This window comes from Trifolium pratense, linkage group LG2 (genome assembly GCF_020283565.1).
Source record: "Trifolium pratense cultivar HEN17-A07 linkage group LG2, ARS_RC_1.1, whole genome shotgun sequence".
NCBI classification, from domain to species: domain Eukaryota; kingdom Viridiplantae; phylum Streptophyta; class Magnoliopsida; order Fabales; family Fabaceae; genus Trifolium; species Trifolium pratense.
Genome location: NC_060060.1, coordinates 67,766,997 through 67,789,124, shown reverse-complemented (window position 1 = coordinate 67,789,124; position 22,128 = coordinate 67,766,997). Strand labels below are relative to the sequence as shown.

Genomic DNA, 22,128 nt, shown 5'->3' with positions numbered 1-22,128 from the left:
GAATTACATCTTTTTTATATGTTATTTTAATCAAATCAGTGTCAATTAAATCATTATTTCAGTCATAAAAATGAAAATAATGTTAGAAAAGACATTTTATTTATAATTAAAATTGGAGGAAGTATTTTAAAAATTATGTTGCCAATACATGGCCGACCCAACAATAAGGACAACGAGACAATAATCGTCCTAGTCTTTAAAAATATTTAGAAAAAATTATTTTACAAATCTATTTTTATTACAACAAAAGTCCTTATAATTTCTTCGAAGGTCCCTCTAAATATTAAATTTTCAATTTTATTCCATCCCTTTTTATAAAAATTCATGTAACATGTTCAAAATCACTTATTTTAATTACATATCATTATTAAGGCCTTAAAATAATATTAATTTAATTATTTAACTATTATCTTTAGTTTAATAATTTAATATTTATTTTAAAGTTATAGATACGTTAACAAAAAATAAATATTAAATAGTTAAGTTGTTAAACTAGTGATATTTTAAGGTCTTAACAATGATATTTGTTCAAAAAAAGTCATTTGAAAAATGATACATCAACTTTTGAAAAAAATCGGGGAGAAAAAGTATCAGAAACCTATATAGGTGCTTTAGTATCTCCTTAAAGATATGCATTGTTAGAGTAAGTCCCTTTTTTTGTTCAATTCCGAGCCGGTAAGCAAAGACCAAGTTAACGTGGGTCAAACTTTGGCCGTAGACTTGAACGGTTGGAGTGTGCAGGATCACTCCTAAGACTTTCTTTCCCGAGAATTTTTGGGGGCACTAGCACGAGCAAAAATAGCTGAAAAGTTAAGAATGTGGCACGTGGGCTCCCTATGATACTAATCTTCAAGTTAACAACCAGAGACCGATCTATTTATGTTAATATGTGGGCAAGTGACCCACTAATATTTTAATGTTGCTATGTAAACTTGCATATAATTTTTCCATGAGGTGCATTTTAAAAATGCAAAGCTTTTGTCCTAGTGAGTCTAACTCAGTAGGTAGGAATATTATACTATAATTTTTATGGACCGAAGTTTAAACTCTGGTGCACCCATTTATTCACTTTATAAGGTAAAATTATAGCCATTAAAACTACTTAATTAAAAAAAACAAATGCAAAGTTTTCTCTTAGAATAAACTAATGTATGTTCTGCAAGTTTTTCTTCAACACCAAACAAATTTGTCAAAACTTGAGTTAATATATATATTTAGTTTCTTATGGTTCTTTTTCTTTATACCGGAGATAATTATATTTAATATGTGTGAAACACTAAATATTGCCTTCCACACTAAAATTCTTAGATCCATCTATGTCGATAACATAACATCCATTTTTTTATAACGACTCTAAATAACAATCTAATCTATATAAGAAAGTTAGTTATTCTGAATAAGTCTAAATTACTTTTACTTAAGTTGTTGTCAAGTGTCCCAAATAAGGGTAATTGATATCCCAAAATTTGATAATTGAAGTAAAAGTACACACCATTTCTAATGGAACCAAGTCATATGAGCCATTTTCTTAGTTTGTGAGTGAAAAATATTTTATCAAACCAGTTTTTACATTGTAACTAAGCCACTTGAGCCATTTTGCACTTTTTGAGTGAAAATTTAGTTTGGGAAACTAAGGCATCTAAGCCATGTGTCTCAGAAGTCACAAGTGAAGAAGTCACTTGTCAAACTTTTTTGGGTTCCCAATGTTTCAAATCAAATTTGAAATATCTTTTATTCAAATTTCTATTTTTCCTCTTAAACTCATATGGTGATAAGGAAAAAAATATTTTACACGGATAAATTTTAACTGATATATAAATTTTAACTATCGTATACAAGATAAATTATCACCGATAAAAAATTCAAGATAAATATCATTTGTAAAACAAGTTATAACCAATAAAAAATTCAAAAAAACTAATTGACACGGGATAAATTTTAACTATCCTATATGAGATAAATTATCAGTTTATCACCGATCAAAAATTCAAAATACTTATCATATGTGACACAAGTTATTACTAATAAAAATTTCAAAACAAAAAAACTATTTTATACGGGATAAGTTCTAACTAATATAAATTTCAAAGTAACTATTATATGGGGCAATTCTAATTGAAAAAATTTTAAAATAATTATCAAATGTGATAAAGTTCTAACCGGCCAATTACATTTTGTATAAAAAAACTATCTTATACGAGATAAGTTCTGACTTATATAAATTTCAAATTAACTATTATATACGAAGCAATTTCTAACTGAAAAAAATTTCAAAATGAGTATCAAATGTGAAGCAAGTTCTAACTAATAACAATATTTTTTTAAAAAAAAAAAACTATCGTATACACGGGATAAGTTCTAATTGATATGATTTTTTTTTTTTAAAAAAAAAACTATCTTATACGGGATAAATTTCTATTATTTTTTTCACCTTTTCTTAATTAACACAATTTATTACTAATAAAAATTTCAAAATAATGATCATGCATGAGACAAATTCTTACTATTAAAAAATTCAACATTTTTGGTATCCAAAATAACTATCTTACATAAGACAAATTATACTACTAACTCATAATACTGGTTAAATAAAAAATATTTTTTTTTCAATTTTAATTGGCAAAGTGTAACAGTTAAAAATATTGTTGTAATATTACGACCCGTGCTATTGCACGGGTTCACGGGTCTATTACTAGTTTAGAGTATAATATTCCTATTATGAAAAACATTATTTGCCGAACACCACGTTGGTATTTACACTAACATTAGTACTAATACTAATAAACTTTTCAAAAAGTGATCAATAGAAATTATAAAACTTTTTAAACTTCATAAAATTCACCAAACGGGTGAAAAATCATAAGGGAGAAAAAACAGTGATCAATAGAAATCATAATGAATTTAGGAAGTGAAAATAGCAAATATAAAAATGAGTTCAGAGAGATAGCAAAAGAAGAGGAAACAATAGAAGTTTACAGAGTGCCGCAAACCTTTGCAGCATGACTGCGTGAGTGATCTTTCTTATGTGATCGACGGTTCAAAACACAAATTGAAAATCACCTTTGCTTCAACTGATGATGTCAAAAACAAAACAAAAAACGCCATGTTAATACTGCCCTATGTAATTCCCTTCCCTCTTCAAGTCTCTTCCGACATACTATGTAATTCCTTCTTTCCAATCATAAAGACAATTTATGTAATTGACAAAATAAAAAACCACATTTCTATGTTTTCTATTTCCTTCCCATCATTTATTTCATTTGTTTTGTGGTTTGAATAAGAATGCATTTCTGTGAGAAGTGAAGGGGAGAGAGATTGAGAAAGGGACAGTGGAACGGGATAACATTTCAGAAACCGTGTGTGATTGCAGTTAAATAAAAGAAAATAGGGTATGTGAAAACCATGTATTCTAGTTATAGATATATTTATAGATTAAAAACATAAATATAATAGATGACAGCAAACATATATAGAACAAAAAAATTATCAGATGCACATATAGTATATTCCTCATATATCACTCTTGAAGAGTATTTTGATCGTTTCTCTAAGTGGAAATGTGTAATTGTGACTCATGACAAAGGACCATATTAATTGACCAAATCATAAAACACACAAAAAATAATGGAGTTGTAATTTTAGCCGAAGAACCCATTTAGCTAAAGTTTTATAAAATGGGGTGTAGTAATTAGAAACGAGAAACTCTAAAAAAAAAAAACAAGAACAAAAAAAAAAACTACCAAAGACTGTTTCTACCATGTAAAGTGGACTACATGTTACACACAACCATCTAGTTGATTAAAATTCAGAAAAACTTTTCTTGTCCAAAACAACTTTAGTATAACAAATCCTTTCAAAATCAGTTCTCATCATTCAAAAGACATCACCAACAAAGTCAAAATCATTGTGTTAAATAAACGGCACAAAATCATCAATTATATAATGAACTACCAAAAGATTAACCAAAAACAGTAAATCCTAATAATAAAAGGCAAGAAAATAAAATTGAAAGAAGAATAGCTAAGAATTGAAATTGGAAACCCAGATGAGAAATATTGAAAATAATTAAAAAGAAAATAGAATCCAAAAAAAAACCAAAGAAGTTCGAAGAACATACCTACATATTATGAGAAGGAATTATCAAGTCTGTCACACGCAACGAATCATGTTGAATACCTTTTGAGAGGGAATCATCAAGTCAGTTCATGCAATGAAGGCGATGTGGTGGCAAGAGCAAGTATGAAAGTGAGGGTTTAGTGAAGGGTGTAGAGTTTTAGGGGAATAACGAGGAAAAACAATGTTATCATACGAGTACCTACAAGATTAAATATGCTATACTGTATTGATATCATTATCATGAAAGCAATGAAAATATTTCTTTTGAAACAGAATTTAAGAACCCGTTGACTTAATGAAAACATTTTCTATTTGCATTTTCAAAATACGTGTTCATTTTAACTTGCTAATAAGATGTGGGACTCTTGAAGTGAACCATTGTGATGGAATGAAGATAAAATGTTAAGTAGGAATGATTTATTTCTGGAAATAATGAATTCTTTTTGGCATTTTCATTGTTCCAAAAAATGCACACAATTTGTTTACTTCAAGACTCTCTTATCTCCATGTTAGCAAATTAATACAAATTGAATACCTGGAATGGCTGAAACCCATAAAAAGCAAGGATACTAATGAATTTCTCTGTATGGTTTTCACCCAGTGCAAGTGACTTGTTAACTTGTTGTACAAGCCATTCAAACAAGCTTGCATAAATAAATTTGGCAATTGTATCTCTTGTTTCAATTGCCTGAGAATAGGATGTGAAAAAGATAGATAGATAGATAAACATACTGAATATAGAGCATTTAGAGCCACAAAAAATTGAACGGACGTGTTAGAGTAATAAACAAACCTGCAATAATGTCAAACTTGTGGCAACAGTGTCCTCGCTCGCAAGGTTGGATTTTATGGGTAGATAATGCCGTTATTAATTCCTGGGAACTGCAACCCATCAGCATGGCAGCACTGGTTACAGCTGCAAAAAGAACGAGATAAATTAACTCTAAGTTCTGTGTAAAATTCCAAGTATCTCCTCTTAAATTAATATGGTAGCCACAATTCAACGTAACTGGTTCAAAATCATCTCCCACACAATTCAAAAATATTTTTTGTTCCGTATACGTTATAAAATATAGTAGAAGTAGATCAAACATTGAGTTAGTGAGTAGTGAAGATTTTGGGTTCTCAATTTGAGAACAAAGCCATAGACAATAAAGTGAAAGTTTACTGAAAAGAAATATTGGCATTACAAAAATTATATAAGACATGCATTGCAACCCTGCCAGTGTTATGAAACTTGTGATTGATAAAAGAAACCACTTTTCTGGAGAAAAAAAAATGAAAAAAAAAGTAAAGTTAGAAGATTGAAATGCAATAGAATTTATGTCAATTTTCCACATGAAAATGGTAAAAAAATTAAAATATAATGGGAATGGGATGAATCTCACTGTTAAGTGTAGTATCTCAGATCACCGTATAATGAGAGTTATGGAAGTGAATTAAAGGATAAACCATATTTTCTTACACCGGAAAAGAAAGAAAATCTCACAAATTTATTAACTGATATGTTTTACTTTCTATTTAGAGGAAGATATTAAGTAAAAAATATTTAGACATTTTCTTAGCACCAAGAAAATGAAAAGGATTATATCATTATTTGTTAAGTTGCCCGATTGAAAGCCTCAGACCACAACTCCACATTAATCACAGAACAGAAACAAAAGACATTTTTGAGTTGATCAAGAATGAAATTAATATTTCTACCGATGCCTAAAAAGATCAGATAAGAGTTTCAAAAATGAGATAGATTTTTCAATTGATACCTTGACTTGCTTTTCAATGACTTCTTCGCCTTCTTTCCTGTTCAAGAACCTCTCCATTTCGGCTTTTTATCCTTCACGCCAGTCTGGAATAGCTCCCGCATTTCCTCTAGCCTGGAAGAGGAAGGTTTTGGCAAAGGATTAGATTTATTAGATTTCTTTTGATGATTCTTCACAATCTTGCCAGAGTCTAGTGCCCTCTTGGTGGCCTTTACTGCTTTTGCACGTCGGTAAGCAAGATCAGCAAGTGTCAATCCAGCCTTATCATTCTTATATGTCCCCTTACCCTGCGATTTTATGCATTTCAATTTCAGTGGAACACAAGACAAGTTCTAGAATGTATCCCCTTATAGAGGCCCAAATCTCACATTTAGAAGTTAGTTTACAAAAAGATAGTCAACATAGCACATTGTGCTAATTATTAGCTTTCAAAAGACAACCCCATTATCAACATTGAACAAGTCTGTCAAATAAAATTTTCAAGGGTCCCTCAAAGACATAATCTCTATTATAACTTAATTAAAACAAGCCAGAAAATTCAATCAACAAGAACTAGCAGAAGTGAAGTACCAAGATAAATATCCTCCCCCACACTAGTTCAGAGCATGGTCTTCAATGTAAAATATTCAACCAGGCACAAAAGTAAATAAGTGAGAGAGAGTAACAGTGACTTTCACAAGTGGCTTGATCTGAAAACCTCAAAAATAAAACATTCAAGTGTACAAGCATGTTAAGCATACACACAGTAGGTACAAGCATGAGCAAGTATGAAAGTGAGGGTTTAGTGAAGGGTGTAGAGTTTTAGGGGAATGACGAGGAAAAACAATGTTATCATACGAGTACATACATGATTAAATATGCTATACTGTATTGATATCATTATCATGAAATCAATGAAAATATTTCTTTTGAAACAGAAAATTTAAGGCCCCGTTGACTTAATGAAAACATTTTCTATTTGCATTTTCAAAATATGTGTTCATTTTAACTTGCTAATAAGATGTGGGACTCTTGAAGTGTACCATTGTGATGGAAAGAAGATAAAATGTTAAGTAGGAATGATTTATTTCTGGAAATAATGAATTCTTTTTGGCATTTTCATTGTTCCAAAAAATGCACACAATTTGTTTACTTCAAGAGTCTCTTATCTCCATGTTAGCAAATTAATACAAATTGAAATCTGGCACGCAGTGAACACAATGCTGCACAAGATGCTATAGCACACGTTGCAGCAAGACAGTCGCAGAACACAGTAAATAAATAAATAAATTGCAGAATAATAAATAAGACAGGTAGTTGTTAACCCAGTTCAGTGCAACGTCACCTACTCTGGGGGATACCAATCCAGGAATGAATCCACTATAATAGCTCTAGTTCAAAGCCCTCGACCAACACCCGGTACTTGACTTATCACCTAGACACTACCCGTGCAATCCTACCTAAGAACCTCTTAGATAATGAGACCCCGTCCCAAATTCCCTCTAACAACACGTACTATGTTGCTGTCAATAACAATAATCAGGATGGAGACACTCTCCTAGAAACTAGACCACACTCTTGCTTAAAAGCTTATGAGTGAATCACACACATTAACTCCGTGCTTAAAAGCTTAGGAGTAGCTTACAATTAACAATAAAACACAGTCCTAAACTTGCATCAAAGTGACACAAGAAAGACTGACAAAAGACACAAACTCTAAACCTTAAAAACTCACACTTTGTAAAAAACACGGTTTAGAATACATGAGTAGAATAGCTTGAGGCTTCACATATTTATAGTCTTCAATTGTCTTGATGGGCAAGCTAGGTCTTCAGACAAATACAGCTGTAGGAATTGTGGCAAACCCTAAATTATTTTCAGAAATATAACTCATGTTGTGCCAAACAAAAAAAAACGCAAAAATATAATATAATTATATTTTTGTTTTAAATAACTTTCCTTCAGCCGACATTAATAAAACTTGTTGAGCAAGGCTCGTTTTGCCCAGACGCACGTGCCTGAATATATAATTGAAGCAAATCTTGACTCAGATTTGAAATAAAAATTCTGCACTTAAAACAGAGCATCAGGATGCTGTACTATAATGCTACAGCATCTTAATCCAGCATCTGGCTGGTTGGCTTTTGCAAAATGTAGCCAATCAAAACACCAACAATCTCCCCCTTTGGCAAATTTTGGCTAAAACAACCTTAGGCCAGTGCATAGAGAGATACAGTCTAAACTTTCCTTCGAGTCAACATAAGCACACAACTAGGAAAGAAAGTAGAACGATGCTAAGCTATTTGAACTTTCCTTCGAGTCAACATACACACACAACTAGGAAAGAAGGTAAAAGAATTCATCAGATGAATAGATAGCTAGCACGTAAGCATCAGAGGCATGCAACAGCGGAACATAACACATCTTAGCCTCAAAGTACAGACAGAGAGAAATAAACTCTCACATAGTGGATTCAAGATCGGAGAAATAAACTCCTTAAAATTTAAGCAACGCCACAGAGAATAGGAAAAATAAATTCCTATATAAGCATGCATATTAAAAGTAGTAGAAAAATAAATTCTACCTACTCCCCCTCAACATATGCAAATCTTCACTCCCCCTCAAGACATGCATATAAACCAACATGTTATACTAGATGCTATAACATTTTTCATCACATCATGCACACACAACACATATTTTACTCCCCCTTTTTAGCCATAAATTCTGACAACTAAAGTCATTACCATAGAATAGGAGCAAAGTACAGACTTCCACAGAGTTATCAGAGCATAGAGAAACATAGAGTGCAGAGAGTATCAGAGCATAAGAGATCATAAAGTGCATATTACAAACCATCATGGCAAAGAGAACCTGGAGTGTCGGAGCCAAAGGACATGGATTGTGCATGTTACAATCCAGAGAGCATCAGGGCGTAGCCCACAAAATTAAAATCCAAAAGGACATGCAAATAAAGCATAAGCAGGGCACATAGAAGGACTTGCGTCAGAGTCCTCCTCCTCTACCTTAGTATCACCACCTGCATTATCATCAAGAACACCAGGATTGACATTGGAAAACACCTTGAGGTCAACAATCATTTGCTTCCTAGGCAAAACATCAGTTTGACTGGTTGACAGATGATGCAGCACAGTCTGCAGCATGTGTACCCTCAAACAGTCTAAAATCAATAGACAAATCACAACCTCTCTTACTAGGAACACCAGCCTTAGTACAAATGTCAGGATGTTGAGCTAGAATAATGTCACACATCAGTGTAGGAAAGACTATAGACATCTTCACAGTACATGACTTACTATCTAGAACAGTTTCATCAAGAATATAAGAACCAAAGTCAAAAGGTGATCTGGTCCCTACAACATATATAAACCGAGCCAAACCTGTGGCCAGAGTATTGGAATGAGTAGTTAGAGCCCAGTTGCAGTTTTCATCAATCCGGCTGCATTAATCAAATCAACAAGCTTTTGGCATTGTAATAAATCTTCACTTAAATTCCTCTCCACAGCAAGCCTTCTTTTCATCACAAATTTCCACCTGTCAACATTTTCAACATGATGAAAGGAAATGTTGTCAATGGGTACAGGGGATACATCTTGAGGGATCATCTTTTTCTTCACAGATTTCTTTGAGGATGCTTTAGGAGATGCTGTAGAATATTGGTCTTCCTCAAATTTTGAACCACTAGAGAAAACAACCTTCCTTTTCAAAATTTTCTTCTTTGGCTCAGAAGGTCCAATAACTTTACTCCACTGCCTCTTAAGACCATAGATTTTCATTTCCTTGGTAGTCTTGACAAGAACACCATAAACAGGCACACTCTTACCAGCATTGCATCTTAACCTCCTAGTACTAGGAGCAGGAGTCCTCTCTGTAAGAGTGAGATTGTCCACATCAATAACATTGGAATCTGCATTATTATCTTTCTTAGCAGATTCATCAACATTCAAAGGAACAGACATAGTTTTACCACTATCATCAACATAAGGGATCACATAGATATCATGAACAAAAACATTATCAGTAGTAGTTGCTTCAGAACCCTTTTCTTTGTCAAGAACAATAACATCATCTGGAGACTCGGGTATCACGATGTTATCCAAATTTTCCCGTGCTGCAGATGTTGTAGCATCATGTGCAGCATCTTTCTCAGGAACACTCTTCTTGACATGTTCTAACACAGAGTCATCTTTGACCTTAGTTGGAGCGCTAATATTATTACCAACAAATGTTAAACACAGCAGGGGAGAACACCACATAACTTTCTCTGACAAATACTTTCTCACCACAAGAAACATCCTTATCATCAACAGACACAAAATTGTTACCAAATCTTCAGATGTTTCAACATTACCCATAACAGCGTGCATTACTAAATAAATTGAAGAGAAAACTGCACGCCGCACTTGCAATAATTGCTATAACTCTTCAGATAGGCAAACACCAAGTTTGCCTCGCAATTTTTCAAATTGAACCGCATCTAGAGCCTTAGTAAAAATGTCAGCCAGTTGTTGTTTAGTGGCAACATGTTCAAGAGTCACAATACCTTCTTCAACTAGTTCTCTGATAAAATGGTGCCTAATATCAATATGCTTCGTCCTACTATGTTGGAAAGGATTCTTTGAAATATTGATTGCACTAAGGTTATCACAATACAATGCCATAGCATCTTGTACCACATTGTACTCCAGCAACATTTGTTTCATCCATAATAGCTGAGAGCAGCTACTACCAGCAGCTATGTACTCTGCTTCAGCTGTAGATAAAGATACACAATTTTGTTTCTTGCTGAACCAAGATATAAGATTGTTGCCTGAAAAGAAACAAGCTCCTGAGGTGCCTTTTCTATCATCTGCACAACCTGTCCAATCAGCATCACAATACCCCACTAGCATAGACTTGTTCTTGTAGACCCACTTGGTACCAATCACATTAGTATTTTCTGGTCTAGGAACTAAGTCCCAAACTTCATTCCTCTTGAACTGATTTAGCTCTTCTTGCATAGCATTTATCCAAAACTCATTAGTGAGGGCTTCCATCACATTTTTGGGTTCAAACTTAGACACAAAACAAGCATTAGGAACTAAGTCAAGTGTCCTTCTAGCAGTAATTCCATGATTAGGATTACCAATAATCAGATTTGTAGGATGATTCTTTTGAGTACGAATGGATGACCCTTTCTTTGGAGTAGCAAAGATTGGTTCAGGTGTAGTAATCTCTGTATCATTCTTGAATTCCTTAATAGTTTCAGAATCTACACTACCTGGGATAGATGCTGTAGCATCTTCTGTATCATCTTTCACAACTTCACTTGAAATATCATCTATTACTACATTTATAGATTCCATCATGGTTTTGGTTCTGTAGTTATATACTCTGTAGGCTCTGCTATTTGTTGAGTATCCCAAGAATATGCCTTCATCACTTTTAGGATCCATTTTAGTTCTTGGTTCTCTATCAGACAAGATATAACATTTACTTCCAAACACATGAAAGTACTTAACAGTAGGTTTTCTACCTTTCCATAATTCATACAGAGTAGATGTAGTTCCAGATCTCAAGGTGACACGATTATGAATATGACAAGCAGTGTTCATAGCTTCTGCCCAAAAACCATGAGAGAGTTTATTTGCGTGTAACATTACTCTTGCAGACTCTTGTATAATTCTATTCTTTCTTTCTACTACACCATTTTGTTGTGGTGTAAGGAGAGATGAAAATTCATGGATGATGCCTTCAGAGGCACAAAAGTCAGAGAATCTAGAGTTTTCAAACTCCTTTCCATGATCACTTCTGATTCTTAACACAACATTGTTTTTCTCTCTTTGAAGTAGAATACATAGATCTTTGAATACGTCAAAGGTCTCTGATTTCTTTCCAATAAAATTTATCCAGGTATATCTAGAGAAATCATTTACAACAACATAGGCATACCTTTTTCCTCCTAAGCTTTCAGTTTGCATAGGTTCCATCAAATTCATGTGTAGAAGCTCAAGAACTCTGGTAGTGGTAAGATGCTGCAGCTTTGGATGTGGCTTCTTGGTTTGTTTTCCAATTTGACATTCACCACAAATGCTTCCTTCTTCGATCTTGAGATTTGGCAAGCCCTTGATGGCTTCTTCAGGTATAGCTTTCTTCATGCTTCTTAGGTTGAGATGACCAAGTTTTTGGTGCCACAATTTTATTTCATCTTCTTTCGTGATTAAGCATGTCGACACATTTGCCTCTTCTTGGGGAACCCATAAGTAGCAGTTGTCTTTTGATCTGACGCCCCTCATCAAAATTTCACCCTCATCATTTGTAACCAAACATTCAGACTTGGTGAAGTTTACCTTCATCCCTTGGTCGCATAATTGACTGATGCTTATTAAATTTACAGTCAATCCTTTTACTAACAACACATTGCTTAGTTTAGGCAAGCTATTACTGTTGAGCTCCCCTATGCCAACAATTTCTCCTTTAGTACCATTACCACAGGTTACAAAACTAGTTGAGTAAGACTTTAAATCAACAACAAATTTTCCAATTCCGGTCATGTGTCTTGAACAACCACTATCGAAATACCAGTCTTCCCTTGATGAAGCTCTAAGTGATGTGTGAGCAACCAGAGCAGTAATCTTCTTCTCAAGTTGAGTACCATCACTGGTCTTCACATTCTTACCTTTAGGTTTCCATTCTTGTTGAGTGGAGGCAGTTGTGGAAACTGGTTTAGGCTGATGATGCCTGTTAGGGTATCCAAACAATTTGTAACAAAAAGGTCTTATATGCCCTTTTCTACCACAGTAGTGACATATCCAAGAGTGATGTTTTCTTTTGTTCTTTGATAAGGGATGTTGCTTATAATGTTGTAGCATCTGTTGAGGCATCTTTCGCTTATGAGTTTCTTTTGGATGCATGTACGTGAGATCTGAGCTGTAACCTTTGTGTTTGTTGACATTCTCATAACTAAGCCCAATATGTTTAGGCTTTAGAACATTTTTCTCTAAGATTTCTTCTAGTTGACCATCAACTTTATGAAGTTTATCAAGATGATCATCATCTTTATACAGCATGTCAGAGAATTTTCTCAAACGCCAAATGTCAGCATTTAATTTTTCAATGACTTCCTTAGCTTCATCAAGATCAGAGGATAGATAATTTACCTTCTTCTGGAGCTCATCCATCTTTGATATATTTTCAAATTTTTCTGCCTTCAATTGATTGATGGTTACCTTTTGTTTCTCAATGACTCTGCATATTTCTCCACTCTTGAGGCAGAGTTCTCTGTAAGAATCAGCAAGTTCTTCGTAGGTTACCTCTCCATCACAAGATTCTGTATCAGATGTAATAGTACCTGTTAAGACTGAGATATGTTTGGCAGTCACAGATGCTGTATCATCTTCTGAGTCATCATCATCAGTCCAACTGACAGTTAGTCCTTTCTTCGTTCTTTTTTGATATGTTGGACATTCAGGTCTGATGTGACCATATCCCTCGCATTCATGACATTGAATATTCTTGTTTAAGCTTGACTTTTCATCACTCTTAGGTTTTCCTTGATTCACAATGCTGCGCATAGTGCCTGGAGCATCATTCTTAGAATTTGGTCTGGGTCTTTTGTCCATTTGTTTTAGAACTTTGTTGAACTGTTTTCCCAGCAACTCCATAGCTTCAGAGATACTTTCATTAGATTCTTCATCCTCCTCCAGATCTTCTTCATCATTTTTGGATGAAAAAGCAATGCTTTTGTTTTTCTTTTCAATTCTTTCATTTGCAGCACTTTCATAAGTTTGGAGTGATCCAACCAGTTCATCCAGCTTCATCTGAGATATGTTTTTGGCTTCTTCCATAGCTGTGACTTTCATATCAAATTTCTTTGGAAGAGATCTGAGCATTTTTCTTACTAACTTTTTTTCGGGAATTTTCTCCCCCAAAGCATCAAATTGATTATCATAATCTAGAATAGTCATATGAAAATCTTGAATTGTTTCCTCATCCTTCATACGTAAATTTTCAAACTGAGTAGTAAGGATCTGTAATTTGGACATTTTTACCTGAGGAGTACCTTCATGAACAGTTTCAAGAATCTTCCAAGCTTCCTTTGCTGAGACACATTTTTTGATCAGTTTGAAAATGTGTTTGTCTACCCCATTGTATAATGCATATAATGCTTTTGAGTTTCCTAAAGCAAGCTCATCTTCTTCTTTAGACCAGTCCTCCTCAGCTTTTAGTTCAAGTGTTGGCTTTCCATCCTTGTCCATGACCACAGGGGGGTCCCATCCTTTCAGAACAGCTTTCCAAGTTTTGCTATCCATAGATTTTAGGAAAGCAATCATGCGTGATTTCCAATAATCATAGTTGGAGACACCAACAAGAAGCGGTGGTCTGCTTACAAGCCCTCCTTCTTTGTCCATGTTGCCAGACATTCTCCCTGGAGCTCACCCTATAACCAGAAAGGGTGCCTGCTCTGATGCCAATTGAAATCTGGCACGCAGTGAACACAATGCTGCACAAGATGCTATAGCACACGTTGCAGCAAGACAGTCGCAGAACACAGTAAATAAATAAATAAATTGCAGAATAATAAATAAGACAGGTAGTTGTTAACCCAGTTCAGTGCAACGTCACCTACTCTGGGGGATACCAATCCAGGAATGAATCCACTATAATAGCTCTAGTTCAAAGCCCTCGACCAACACCCGGTACTTGACTTATCACCTAGACACTACCCGTGCAATCCTACCTAAGAACCTCTTAGATAATGAGACCCCGTCCCAAATTCCCTCTAACAACACGTACTATGTTGCTGTCAATAACAATAATCAGGATGGAGACACTCTCCTAGAAACTAGACCACACTCTTGCTTAAAAGCTTATGAGTGAATCACACACACTAACTCCGTGCTTAAAAGCTTAGGAGTAGCTTACAATTAACAATAAAACACAGTCCTAAACTTGCATCAAAGTGACACAAGAAAGGCTGACAAAAGACACAAACTCTAAACCTTAAAAACTCACACTTTGTAAAAAACACGGTTTAGAATACATGAGTAGAATAGCTTGAGGCTTCACATATTTATAGTCTTCAATTGTCTTGATGGGCAAGCTAGGTCTTCAGACAAATACAGCTGTAGGAATTGTGGCAAACCCTAAATTATTTTCAGAAATATAACTCATGTTGTGCCAAACAAAAAAAAACGCAAAAATATAATATAATTATATTTTTGTTTTAAATAACTTTCCTTCAGCCGACATTAATAAAACTTGTTGAGCAAGGCTCGTTTTGCCCAGACGCACGTGCTTGAATATATAATTGAAGCAAATCTTGACTCAGATTTGAAATAAAAATTCTGCACTTAAAACAGAGCATCAGGATGCTGTACTATAATGCTACAGCATCTTAATCCAGCATCTGGCTGGTTGGCTTTTGCAAAATGTAGCCAATCAAAACACCAACACAAATTGAATACCTGGAATGGCTGAAACACATAAAAAGCAAGGATACTAATGAATTTCTCTGTATGGTTTTCACCCACTGCAAGTGACTTGTTAACTTGTTGTACAAGCCATTCAAACAAGCTTGCATAAATAAATTTGGCAATTGTATCTCTTGTTTCAATTGCCATAGAATGTGAAAAAGATAGATAGATAAACATACTGAATATAGAGCATTTAGAGCCACAAAAAATTGAACGGACGTGTTTGAGTAATAAACAAACCTGCAATAATGTCAAACTTGTGGCAACAGTGTCCTCGCTCGCAAGGTTGGATTTTATGGGTAGATAATGCCGTTATTAATTCCTGGGAACTGCAACCGATCAGCATGGCAGCACTGGTTACAGCTACAAAAAGAACGAGATAAATTAACTCTAAGTTCTGTGTAAAATTCCAAGTATCTCCTCTTAAGTTAATATGGTAGCCACAATTCAACATAACTGGTTCAAAATCATCTCCCACACAATTCAAAAATATTTTTTGTTCCGTATACGTTTAAAATATAGTAGAAGTAGATCAAACATTGTAAACCATAGACAACATAATATGCAAAACAACTTGAGTTAGTGAGTAGTGCAGATTTTGGGTTCTCAATTTGAGAACAAAGCCATAGACAATAAAGTGAAAGTTTACTGAAAAGAAATATTGGCATTACAAAAATTATATAAGACATGCATTGCAACCCTGCCAGTGTTATGAAACTTGTGATTGATAAAAGAAACCACTTTTCTGGAGAAAAAAAAATGAAAAAAAAAGTAAAGTTAGAAGATTGAAATGCAATAGAATTTATGTCAATTTTCCACATGAAAATGGTAAAAAAATTAAAATATAATGGGAATGGGATGAATCTCACTGTTAAGTGTAGTATCTCAGATCACCGTATAATGAGAGTTATGGAAGTGAATTAAAGGATAAACCATATTTTCTTACACCGGAAAAGAAAGAAAATCTCACAAATTTATTAACTGATATGTTTTACTTTCTATTTAGAGGAAGATATTAAGTAAAAAATATTTAGACATTTTTTTAGCACCAAGAAAATGAAAAGGATTATATCATTATTTGTTAAGTTGCCCGATTGAAAGCCTCAGACCACAACTCCACATTAATTACAGAACAGAAACAAAAGACATTTTTATGAGTTGATCAAGAACAAAATTAATATTTCTATCGATGCCTAAAAAGATCAGATAAGAGTTTCAAAAATGAGATAGATTTTTCAATTGATACCTTGACTTGCTTTTCAATGACTTCTTCGCCTTCTTTCCTGTTCAAGAACCTCTTCGTTTCGGCTTTTTATCCTTCACGTCACTCTGGAATAGCTCCCGCATTTCCTCTAGCCTGGAAGAGGAAGGTTTTGGCAAAGGATTAGATTTATTAGATTTCTTTTGATGATTCTTCACTGCTTTTGCACGTCGGTAAGCAAGATCAGCAAGTGTCAATCCAGCCTTATCATTCGTATATGTCCCCTTACCCTGCAATTTTATGCATTTCAATTTCAGTAGAACACAAGACAAGTTCTAGAATGTATCCCCTTATAGAGGCTCAAATCTCACATTTAGAAGATAGTTTACAAAAAGATAGTCAACATAGCACATTGTGCTAGTTCAGAGCATGGTCTTCAATGTCAAATATTCAACCAGGCACAGAAGTAAATAAGTGAGAGAGAGTAACAGTGACTTCCCTGAGAAAGCTTTCAATCACTGAGGCAAACGACATATCTCACTTGGAGCAACCCTTCCTCGTAATGTTTTGCATGTTGTCCATTAACTATGAAAGTGGTGCCATCTTCTTTAGAAGCTTCAAGTGCTCCATGAAGAAAGACTTGACTAACAGTGTAAGGTACAAGCCATCTTGAGCGCAACTTTCTGGGAAAAAGACGTTGAATTTCCTAAAATCAAAATCAAACATGACAACATAATAAAATTATAATAATAAACTAAAATATAAAACAATGGACACAGGTGGCCTCCCGCGAATCGCTTATTTACCGTTGTGAGTCTGACGAAAGCCAAATAATCAATCAAGGGGCTCTCGGGGGGAACCGTTTGTAGATGCAAAATCTTAGTAATGGAGCTATATTATAAACGCTAAAAAAAAAAAAATGTAAAGTATTTTATTTATATTAATAGGAAAACAGAGCAGCATCTCCTAGGTAGTATAATATATCTATCCTCATTCTCCTGCACAATAGAAACAGTCAAGGTGAAAAGGATGAGATAAATCAATAACAAAAACAACCATCAGTACTGAAAATGTTCCAACTCAATATTAGTTCAATACCTCCTAAAATAATATATTTATTTGAGTATTTGAGTTACAACTTACAAGAGCTAAACATGTTTTTCAAGATATAGCTTTCAGCAGAAAAGCTTGTTTTGAGTGCAAATGAACATAAACATAAAATGCTAGAAGGCTTCATAAATGATAGTACATAAATATCACATTAATATCTGTGCTACTTCATAGTTCACACCAAACTTCAACAACCTCTTGAAAGACAATTTCATCCCCACGAGAGAAGAAAGCTATCATTAACGAAAAAAGTAGAACTAAAGCATACAAGGGGGTAAAAAGGCAAAACAGTGATGCACTTACGAAAACCACTGGAGACCATATGCTAACAATTGTCAAAGCATTGAGATTATCAGCAAAAATAAAGGCACTTTAGTAGCCAATAGCATCAACAGGAAACAAAAAGACATAACCACAAACTTAAACAGACCACCGCTTACTTTTAGATACAAAATCATGACAAGAGTAAACTAAGTTTTTCTCTTTTATTATGTCCCTTGTTGGTTTCACAAGTGGCTTGATCTGAAAACCTCAAAAATAAAACATTCAAGTGTACAAGCATATAAGCATACGCACAGTAGGTACAAGCAATATTATCCACTCACCCACATATAGGCACACAAGAACAAACAGATGCATACGTTAGACCACTTATTAGTAAATATTATTACGTATTTATTATGTAATTAATGGCAGTTATTATATTATTAGGAGAAGTTATTTTAATTATGTCAGTTATGTTTTTATTAGTGTGTGTGTAACTCTATAAATAGTAGTTTGTTGTTTTAATTGAGGCATTATTTGGTATAAACCGGTTGGTTAGGGAGAGGACGGGCTCTCAAATTCCTGTCATTTGTGTGTAACTTCTGTAATTGTTACGTCAGAAAATGAATCTGTCAGTTTTGGCCAGAGGAAGAACTGCTACTGCATTATATGTAATCACTGCTTCAAGATTTATTATCTAAAATATTCTAGTAAATTCAGTATATTTAATTAATTTAGATACCAGTTCTAACAGTATAATTCCAATTTGGAGGCAACTATGAGTATGTCACGTACCTGAAGAAAGTAAGCAAATAAAAATTTTGCACTCAAAATGACTAGCCAAAACAGCATATACCTGAGAAAAGCAACAAGGTGTATCTTAATAAAAAAAAATCACACAAATAAGGTAGTTTTAATTATATATTTCTAAATTAAACCGGGAAAAACACAGGATACAGTCCCTCACAAAGAGGAGTCTCTCTTATAGTACTCGCTTCTAATTAAAAAAACTAAAGCCCCTAAACTTCTCACAAAAATGTATTGGAAATGGAAGCAAATATCTTAGTACTTCTACATGTATTATAAGTAAAGAAAAATTATACAAGACAATATCCAGTGCATACTTTATGAAATCGAAACTCCTTTCATACATTCCCCGTCCAACATAATGTCGTTCCTTCATTAGTCAATATAAAAACCGATATCGGCATTCAGCATAACCACAAAAGATATTGAACATACAAAATAAGATGAATTAATCGATAATACAATTACAAAAACAAGTGCAAATGAAGACACAAAACCTGGCGCGGCCACTTCACAAAGCGAATGAGAGGCCAACGATCACATTGGTTTGTCAGAAGATGACAATGCAGGAATCTGCATGAGGAAACTAATGAAAAACTGGACATCGGCATAAATCCCGACAACAATAACATAAAATCTGAAAATAACCGAATTTGAATCGCTTTTACTCTCTTCCTGGAGTGCTTTTCTGCCATCATAACAAAGAGTTGTAAATGTAAACATCATCAACACATCAATAAAAAACAACAAAAACCTGAAGATATAAGATAAAAATCATTATTTTGGGCAAATATACACATAAAGGAAAGTTACAAAACTAAAGCAAGGCTAAACCAAAGAAATCTTAGAAAAATCCGTGATAGACTCTAATAAAAAGTCTGTTAGTTGCAAAGGCGATCTGCGATCCTTAAATATAGGACATGAACAAGCTGCGAGAGATATTTTGAATTCCATTTGTAATTTGATAAAAAATTTATGCTTCCGATTTGAAGAATTGAAAATCGTTTTATTTCTAAATTTTTAAAATTAGAAAATATTTTCTAAACACTATTTTCAAACCAGCGATTAGGGAAAGAGAGGGAGAGATAAGGCGAGGACGACCGGAAATGTCTTTGGTTTACAATAGAGGCTATTTGTGTGGATGCGAGTTGGTGACTGCAGTTGGAAAGAGAGAAATGTCCTGCTACCATCAAAGGGTGAAATACACTCTGTGGTGTGAGACATTAGGTATTGTGCCTTATGAGAATGTTGACATGGTAGCAGAGTGGCAATTGGTGGAGATGGTAGCTGCGTGTGATGGTGTGTTCAGATCTTATTCTCGACGAAGGAGATGGAAGATAGATGTGTTGCAGATCTTGTGATGGAGGGCTGCTGATCTGGTTGTAGATCTTGTGGATGGCTGCCGATCTGGTTGGAGATCTTGTGAAAGAAGGATGCGGTTAGAGAAGAGAAGAAGAGATTGCGTGTTATGATGCAATAATTTTAGTTTCGTACTCTATTTTGTTCGTTGAATGTCTTCCAAGAATGCAATAATTTTTGCTTTTGCTAGTGTTATATTTCTTGTCCTCGTCTATAAGTTTTCACTTTTCACCTTTTTGTTCCTTTTTCCAGGTGTCCTGGACATTTTTATCATGTACGGTGCATATACAACTACCAGCTCTCACTAGAATAACACTAGACAGAGGTACAAGAATGGATCAAAGCACTTTAAAAGTAAACAAAAATATATATATATATATATATATATATATATATATATATATATATATATATATGACGCATCAATAAGATTACCTCTAACTCCACCTTCTCACTATGTAATCCAACATGCATCAGAGTAATTAAAACTGTTTCCATTATAGGTTGAGGCCGAGGACCAGCAGCTAGCACCTCCTTCGCATTGATAGTTTTTCCTTTGGAATAGACCACCAGAGGAACGCCAAAATTTGAACTAGAAAAACAACCAAAGCCAAACAATGATCATGGATCTCCTTATATGAAAATTTTCTCATAGGGGGAATAGGTTACTAATTGATGGTTCAATGATAGACAGATTATAAAATTTAAAATTGTACTAGTTAACATGTCATGAAAAGAAAAAAGAAAGAAAAAAAACCTCATTTAGATGAATATATGACCAACAAGGCCAGCATCTTCAGTACCATCATTGTGTCTTCGCTGCTGCTGGTATCTGCAGATGAGACAAATGTTCCAAGCAGACAAAAATGAATATAAATACAACTTTTCAAATAACAAAAAAGCTTTGAACTTTGAAAGAATGCTGTCTTGAAAATTGGATTTAACTACTATAAATTCATTTTATAGGAATGAGAATGCCAGCGGCAAGTTTTTACATCAGCAAGTTGTCTGTCCTAGTAGCATGACCATTTTAAAATACAACAAATTGTGTATATGTATAAAAGCATGGGTTTTGTGCTTGACAATCAGCTAAAAGGTGCATATACATAGTGTATACTTCACAACAAATTTAAATAAAAAATAGTTAATAATAAGTAAACATAAAAAACCCTGAGCAGGATTTAACATCTTACTGTGTTCCCAGTAGAAATTGCCAAGAGCCGTCCAAAAATATAAACTGAAAAACAAACCTGGAATTGTTTCAAGTTATCTTCAGCTTGTTTCCTCACAGCACCATCCACTGCTTGGGCATTTAATTGGATCTGTGTAACTTCCATTGTCATCTGAAACTATAACATACAAAACACATAGCATAAGTAAAGGCATGAAAACTAAAGAATAGTCACAAACTAGCAATAAAAACTTGTTAAATGTGTTGATAAAGCTACTGCGAACTTAACAGCAAACTATAACTAAACCACATAACAATATATAAATTAAATTAGCAAAAAGGGTAAAGCTCAATAACCATACGCATGTTCTCAATATCATGTTAAGAATGGGTAATACAAGGAACAGAGAACTAGGAAAACATATAAAATAAGGTGTTGAAAGCATAAAGGATTGAGAACAAAACACCAAAGTGATTTTGGACAACAAGTTTTAAACAAAGAGATAAGTTAATATGCAAAGCATATAAACTCAACCATTTCAATAGGCATGATGACTAACGGTGCAAGGCTCATTCATCTTCCTGACTAACGGAGCAAGGCTGCAAATTATAACAAAAAGAATTAAAACAACACTTAATCTGTAATGTGGAGAGTGGTTTGATAATATGATAATGGTTCGTTGGTAAAAAGATATATGTACCATTTGACAGCAAGTCCAGAAACATCACTAGCAGCATGTCTAGTTGTTGTATGATGATATTTTTCAATTTAAGTTCGAGATCAGGATCGGCCCTAAAAGTGGGTTTGGTCAACTAATTAACCAAATCAGAAGTGGCCATTTATCTCTGGTCTTTCTCGTTTCCAGTCATCTGTATCTGAGAATC

The 22,128-nt window shown here is 34.0% G+C and overlaps 2 long non-coding RNA genes across 2 annotated transcripts; both read right to left on the bottom strand.

The window, feature by feature from the left end:
• Positions 1 to 2,817: 2,817 nt before the first annotated feature.
• Positions 2,818 to 16,822, bottom strand: LOC123907796. The gene is made up of 7 exons (XR_006809412.1): positions 16,578 to 16,822; positions 15,572 to 15,694; positions 5,880 to 6,163; positions 4,910 to 5,032; positions 4,652 to 4,804; positions 4,118 to 4,176; positions 2,818 to 3,071 (listed from the first exon to the last, which is right to left on the bottom strand). It is a non-coding gene; the product is annotated as an uncharacterized LOC123907796 (long non-coding RNA).
• Positions 16,823 to 17,330: 508 nt separating this feature from the next.
• LOC123907801 lies at positions 17,331 to 19,588 on the bottom strand. The gene is made up of 3 exons (XR_006809426.1): positions 19,211 to 19,588; positions 19,031 to 19,083; positions 17,331 to 18,762 (listed from the first exon to the last, which is right to left on the bottom strand). It is a non-coding gene; the product is annotated as an uncharacterized LOC123907801 (long non-coding RNA).
• Positions 19,589 to 22,128: the final 2,540 nt, after the last annotated feature.